The sequence below is a fragment of the Pristiophorus japonicus genome, chromosome 7, assembly GCF_044704955.1.
Source record: "Pristiophorus japonicus isolate sPriJap1 chromosome 7, sPriJap1.hap1, whole genome shotgun sequence".
Classification (NCBI taxonomy): Eukaryota; Metazoa; Chordata; class Chondrichthyes; family Pristiophoridae; genus Pristiophorus; species Pristiophorus japonicus.
The window spans coordinates 5,765,487-5,772,953 of record NC_091983.1 but is presented as its reverse complement, the minus strand read 5'-3'; the positions used below and the strand labels follow the sequence as shown (position 1 = coordinate 5,772,953).

Below are 7,467 nucleotides of genomic sequence, written 5' to 3'. Positions count from 1 at the left end.
GAAATCCGAGGTGTGGAGAGTGAGAATAAAATAACTAAGTTGTTGCTTTACCCACAAGGACCGGTTGGGAACAGACACTGACGCACCTCACGTTGCTCCTGCACCAAGATGGATGCGCATGCGCGTTGCTGCTGACTGAATCAAGATGGCGGAGGGCTGAACTTACCTTCCTGTACAAAGATGGCCGCCGTTACCCTGGGCCTGTGACCGGGAGAAAGCCCGGAAGCTGCAGTCGCGATATTCCGGTTATTATTCCGGGCTTCCGGTGGGCACCAGTTGTTTACGAAGCCTCCTCGGCTAGCCGCTGGTCCATTGCGCCCCTCCGACCCACTGAAAAGGGACTGTTTTGCAGAGCAGATGTTCACTGTGTCCGCTCCGCCATTGCACGCAGCGCGCATGCTCCAAGCACAGCTAGATCCCGCGCCTGCGCACTGGGCCCCTGTTGTCTGGGTTCGGCACGTCCTCCGTCGCGGGGAATGCTGGGTAAATAGGAATGGCCACATTAGTGAATGGAACGGATTTACTGGGCTCCCATTGGGCACTGAACCATGTTCATTCTGGCACATGGACTTTGTTTCTGCTGCTCCAATAACCCTGTCCCTGAGCTCCACATTAGTGTTCTGTCTCAATTTCTCATTCTATCCATGAACATGTGGATTGTGGAAATGTCTGGAAGAAGAAAAAGCGGCTGTAAAGCTCGGGCCAAGTCTCGCTCCTCCCGGGCCGGACTGTAGTTCCCTGTGGGCCGTGTTCACAGGCTCCTGCGGAAGGGGAACTACATTGAGCGTGTGGGTGCTGGAGCCCCCTACATGGCTGCTATGCTCGAGTATCTGACCGCTGAAATCCTGGAGCTGGCCGGCAACAAGAAGACCCGCATCATCCCCAGACACCTGCAGCTGGCCGTCCGCAACGACCAGGAGCTCAACAAGCTGCTGGGAAAGGTGACCATCGCTCAGGGCGGGGTGCTGCCTAATATCCAGGCTGTGCTGCTGCCCAAGGAAACCACCAGTGCGGCCCAGAGCAAGCAAAGCGGACCGGATTTAATCTAATAACTGAACAGCTCTTTTCAGAGCCACCCACAGTTCCTGTGAAAGGGCAGGTTACTGTTCTATGGATTGCAGTTGTTGTTAGATCTATAGACCATAATTATCCCCGATCTAGTTTAATATATTAAATCTCTGCACTGAAGCTGGGCGTTTCCTGATCTCGGTTATAAATCGGTCACTCTCTGTCGAACATGTAGAAATCTAGATCGACAAACACTGCCGCAGGTTTGCTGTTAGCGGATTTTCGGATCAATGAATCAATATAGAGAGAGACCGACTTCAGAGAAATACAAAACAGACGGCACCTGAGACCGGCCTTCAGTGAACACGTTGTGTGCGCCGACTATAAACGGATGTTAAGAGCCGAGTATAAAGGGAATGAGCGGTTGATGGGTCCAACGTTTCTGACTGAGAATTAATTTGTTGGTTCAAAGTCCGTTTTAACGCTATGGGAGAAGCACCTGAATGATTTTCGTCAAAATTAATTTCATTGACAATTATTCTTAGTTATAAAATGCTGCTGTTACAAGTTCACATAATTCATTTCTGACCTGACAGGGATATTAAAATTACATCGGTTGCGATGACCGGGAATTGACCCCGAATCAACTGCTATGGAAGGCAGTTATGCTCACCACCATCCCCCACAAATAAGCATTGTATTTACGGACTAACTAGTTCTTGCGGCTCTCAAGTGGGACAAATATTATGTTCAGTAATCAGAATGTAAGCTCGGTGCTGGGACACTTTCCCTCCAATTAAAAACGGTCACCTTGCTTGGGCTGAGCCCGCACCACATTTATTAGTTTTAAGCCCTTTAGTTTAAAAAAATACAGATATGAGGATTTTTTTTGTAAATTGACTAATTTGTACGACATTAACTTGTTGGAAGGCACTAAGTTTGGTTTATTAAAACCAGCCTCTTCCTGTCACTTTGTAAAATGTGAGCGATGGTGGTACAGTGAGCGGCCTCCCAAGCAGTGGGCCCAGCTTCGATTCCCGGCCATCGCAATCGAGCTCAGTTTACCGCCTCGCAGGCCAGAAATGATTTATGTTACCTTGCAGCAGGATTTTATAGCAGCAAACCCGTTGCACTGACGGTCGACAGTGACCAGTTTATAACCGAGAATGTCTGAGGGTCATTTCTGATCAGGAAACTAACAGCTTAATTGCAGAGATTCAAAGTTAATTTAGATCTGGGACAAGTGTGATCCATAGAACATAGAACCTGCCCTTACATTAATATTGTGGGTGGCTCTGAAAAGAGCCTTTGGGTTATTAGATTAAATCCGGTCCGCTTTGCTTGCTCTGGGACGCACTGGTGGTTTCCTTGGGCAGCAGCACAGCCTGGATATTAGGCAGCACCCCGCCCTGAGCGATGGTCACCTTTCCCAGCAGCTTGTTGAGCTCCTGGTCGTTGCGGGTGGCTGGGGATGATGCGGGTGGTCTTGTTGTCGAGTTGCCGGCCAGCTCCAGGATTTCAGGGTTCAGAGAAAGAATGAGAAACTCCTCCCACATCTGCCCATCTTATCTTTTGAGTTTACCTGCGAAAACATAAAACATGTATCCGTGCCACCCGACCTGGATGACACACACTAGACATTTACAAGGCCCTTTTTTGTTTTTTTGGGGTTTTTTTTTTTGTTTTTTTTTTGGGCACTAAAATCAAATTTTTCCTTTTTCCAGTGCCCCCTATACCCATCTTATACCTTATAGAGAAATGCAGGGAGCGAGCTTGTGATTGGTCGCTCTCGGGTGAATTGCATTGGTCTTTTCCGATAACCAATCACAGTCTGTTTAGCCCACCAATGAAACTAGGGCTGAAATTAATGTCTCCAACAGTCAGAATAACGATTTTTAATTCAAAAACCCCGCCAATAACTTTAAAAATAGCGGATTATGTTAATACATTCACCATTAGTCAAAGATTTTCAACAGGTTTTAATTTATTTTGTCTTATTCCACAAACCCCTTGCAAGTTCCAGGCTGTTCAGTCAGGATTAAATTCGGGTACCGTTTCAAACAGTTTGTAATGTGCGCAAATCGATCCGCACTGATTCTGTAATGGGACACATTCCAACTCAATCTTTGTAAAAGTTGGTTTTCATAGATTATCGATCGATCCCCCGCAAAGGCGGGAGTGAGACCAGAACTGGGAGTCCCTCTCTGAAAAGGGAAGAGGGACAGAGTGTTCAAACTGCCCCGGCTCTGGTCTCTGCAAGAACTGCACAAACACATCTCCCAGAGGATCCTCACACATCACATGTCCCATCCCCCGGAGATCCCTCACACAGCACATGTCTCATCTCCTGGAGGACCCTGTTAAAGCACATGTCCCATCTCCGGGAGGGGCTCACACAGCACATGTCCCATCTCCTGGAGGGGCTCACACAGCACATGTCCCATCTCCCGGAGGGGCTCACACAGCACATGTCCCATCTCCTGGAGGGGCTCACACAGCACATGTCCCATCTCCCGGAGGGGCTCACATAGCACATGTCCCATCTCCTGGAGGGTCACACAGCACATGCCCCAACACCCAGACGACCTTCACACAGCACACGCCACATCTCCCGGAGGACCCTGTTAAAGCACATGTCTCATTTCCCGGAGGACCCTCACCACATGTCCCATATCGCGGAGGATACTCACACAGCACATGTCCCATCTCACGGAGAACCCTTACACAGCACATGGCTCATCTTCTGTAGGACCCTCACACAGCATATGTCCCATCTCCGGGAGGGGCTCACACAGCACATGATCCATCTCCCAGTGGTGTTGGCACAGCACATGTCCCATCACCTGGAGGACCCTCACAAAGCACACGTCCCATCCTGGAGGGGCTCACATAGCACACGTCCCATCCTGGAGGGGCTCACATAGCACATGTCCCATCTCCCAGAGGACCCTCACACATCACATGTCCCATCCCCCGGAGATTCCTCACACAGCACATGTCCCATCTCCTGGAAGGGCTCGCAAAGCACATGTCCCAACTCCCGGAGGGTCTCGCACAGCACATGTTCCATCTCCCAGAGGACCCACACAAAGCACGTGTCCCATCTCACGGAGGGGCTCGCACTGCACATGTCCCAGCTCTCAGAGAGACTCGCACTTCACATGTCCCAACTCCCGAAGTTCCTCACACAGCACGTCCTATCTCCCAGAGAGGCTCACACAGCACATGTCCCATCTCTCAGAGGGGCTCACACAGCGCATGTGCCATCTCCCGGAGGGGGTCACACTGCACATGTCCCAACTCCCATAGGGGCTCACACAGCACATGTCCCATCTCCCGGAGGGGCTCACACAGCACATGTCCCAACTCCCGTAGGGGCTCACACAGCACATGTCCCATCTCCCGGAGGGGCTCACACAGCACATGTCCCAACTCCCGTAGGGGCTCACACAGCACATGTCCCATCTCCCGGAGGGGCTCAGACAGCACATGTCCCATTTCCCGGAGGAAACTCACACAGCACATGTCCTATATCTTAGAGGACACTCACAGAGCACATGTCCCATCTCCCGGAGGGGCTCACACAGCACATGTCCGATCTCCCGGAGGGGCTCACACAGCACATGTCCCATCTCCCGGAGGGGCTCACACAGCACATGTCCCATCTTCCGGAGGGGCTCACACAGCACATATCCCATCTCGTGAGGAACCCTCATGCAGCACATGTCCGATCTCCCGGAGGACCCTCACACAGCACATGTCCCATCTCCCTGAGGACCCTCACACAGCACATGTCCCATCTCCCAGAGGTATTCGCACAGCGCATGTCCCATCTCCCGGAGAACCCTCACAAAGCACACGTCCCATCCTGGAACAGCGCACATGGAACATGTCGCTTCTCCCAGAGTGAATCACACAGCACATGTTCCATCTCTCGGAGGCGCTCACAGAGAACATGTCCCATCCCCCGGAGGACCCTCACACAGCACATGTCCCAACTCCTGAAAGGGCTCACACAGCACATGTCCCATCTCCCGGAGGGACTCGCACAGCACAAATCCCATCTCCCAGAGGACCCACACACAGCACATGTCCCATTTCCCGGAGGACCCTCACACAGCACATGTCCCATCTCCCGCAGGGGCTCACACAGCACATGTCCTATCTCCCAGAGGGGCTCACACAGCACATATCCCATCTCGTGAGGAACCCTCACACAGCACATGTCCCAGCTCCCGGAGGACCTTCACACAGCACATGTCCCATCTACTGGAGGACCCTCACACAGCACATGTCCCATCTCTCGGAGGATGCTCACACAGCACAAGTCCTATCTCCCAGAGGGTCTCAGACATCACATGTCGATATCCCTGAGGGCCTCACGCAGCACAAGTCCCATCTTCCAGAGGGGCTCACACAGCACATGTCCCATCTCCTGGAGGGGCTCACACTGCATATGTCCCATCTCCCAGAGGGGCTCACACTGCATATGTCCCATCTCCCAGAGGGGCTCACACTGCACATGTCCCATCTCCCGGAGGGGCTCACACTGCACATGTCCCATCTCCCGGAGGGGCTCACAATGCACATGTCCCATCTCCCTGAGGGGCTCACACTGCACATGTCCCATCTCCTGTAGGGGCTGACACAGCACATGTCACATCTCCCGGAGAGGCACACACAGTACATGTCCCATCTCCCAGAACGGTTCACACAGCAAATGTCCCATCTCCCGGAGGACCTTCACACAGCACGTGTCCCAACTAATGGAGGACCCTCACACAGCACATGTCCCATCTCCCGGAGACCTTCACACAGCACGTGTCCCAACTAATGGAGGACCCTCACACAGCACATGTCCCATCTCCCGGAGGACCTTCACACAGCAAATGTCCCAACTAAAGGAGGACCCTCACACAGCCCATGTCCCATCTCCCGGAGGACCCTCTCACAGCACATGTCCCATCTCCCAGAGGAGCTCACACAGCAGATGTCCCATCTCCCAGAGGTGTTCGCACAGCGCATGTCCCATCTCCCGGAGAAACCTCACAAAGCACACATCCCATCCTGGAACAGCTCACACAGCACAAGTGCCATTTCCCGCATGACCCTCACATGGCACATGTCGCTTCTCCCGGAGTGAATCACACAGCATATGTCCCATCTCCCGGAGGCACTCACATAGCACATGTCCCATTTCCCGGAGGACTCTCACACAGCACATGTCCCATCCCCTGGAGGACCCTCACACAGCACATGTCCCATCTCCCAGAGGGGCTCACACTGCACATGTCCCATCTCACAGAGGAACCTCACATAGCACATGTCCCATCTCCCGTAAGGGTTCACACAGCACATGCCCCATCTCCCGGAGGGGCTCACACAGCACATGTCCCATCTCCCGGAGGGGCTCAAACAGCACATGTCCCATCTCCCGGAAGGGCTCACACAGCACATGCCCCATCTCGCGGAGGGGCTCACACAGCACATGCCCCATCTCGCGGAGGGGCTCACACAGCACATGTCCCATCTCCCGGAGGGGCTCACACTGCACATGTCCCATCTCACGGAGGAACCTCACATAGCACATGTCCTATCTCCCGGAAGGGTTCACACAGCACATGCCCCATCTCCCGGAGGGGCTCACACAGCACATGTCCCATCTCCCGGAGGGGCTCACACATCACATGTTCCATCTCCTGGAAGGGCTCACACAGCATATGTCCCATTTCCCAGAGGGGCTCACACATCACATGTCCCATCTACCAGAGGACACTCACACAGCTTATGTCCCATCTCCCGGAGGACCCTCACACAGCACATGTCCCATCTCCCGGAGGACCCTCACACAGCACATGTCCCATCTACCGGAGTAACCGCACACAGCACATGTCCCATCTCCCGGAGGGGCTCAAACAGCACATGTCCCATGTCCCGGAGGGGCTCACACTGCACATGTCCCATATCCCGGAGTGGCTCACACTGCACATGTCCCATCTCCCAGAGGGTCTTGCACAGCTTATGTCCCATCTCCCGGAGGGGTTCACACAGCACATGTCCCATCTCCCGGAGGGGCTCACACAGCACATGTCCCATCTCCCGGAGAGGCTCACACAGCACATGTCCCATGTCCCGGAGGGGCTCACACTGCACATGTCCCATATCCCGGAGTGGCTCACACTGCACATGTCCCATCTCCCGGAGGGTCTTGCACAGCTTATGTCCCATCTCCCGGCAGGGTTCACACAGCACATGTCCCATCTCCCGGAGGGGCTCACACAGCACATGTCCCATCTCCCGGAGAGGCTCACACATCATATATTCCATCTCCCGGAGGACCCACACACAGCACATGTCCCATACCCCGGAATAGCCTCACACAGCATATGTCCCATCTGCCGGATTACCCTAACACAGCACATGTCCCATCTCCCGGAGGGGCTCACACAGCACATGTCC

The 7,467-nt window shown here is 53.6% G+C and overlaps 1 pseudogene; it reads left to right on the top strand.

The window, feature by feature from the left end:
- The first annotated feature begins 665 nt into the window (after positions 1-665).
- LOC139267000 (histone H2A type 2-A-like) lies at positions 666-1,049 on the top strand (annotated as a pseudogene).
- Positions 1,050-7,467: the final 6,418 nt, after the last annotated feature.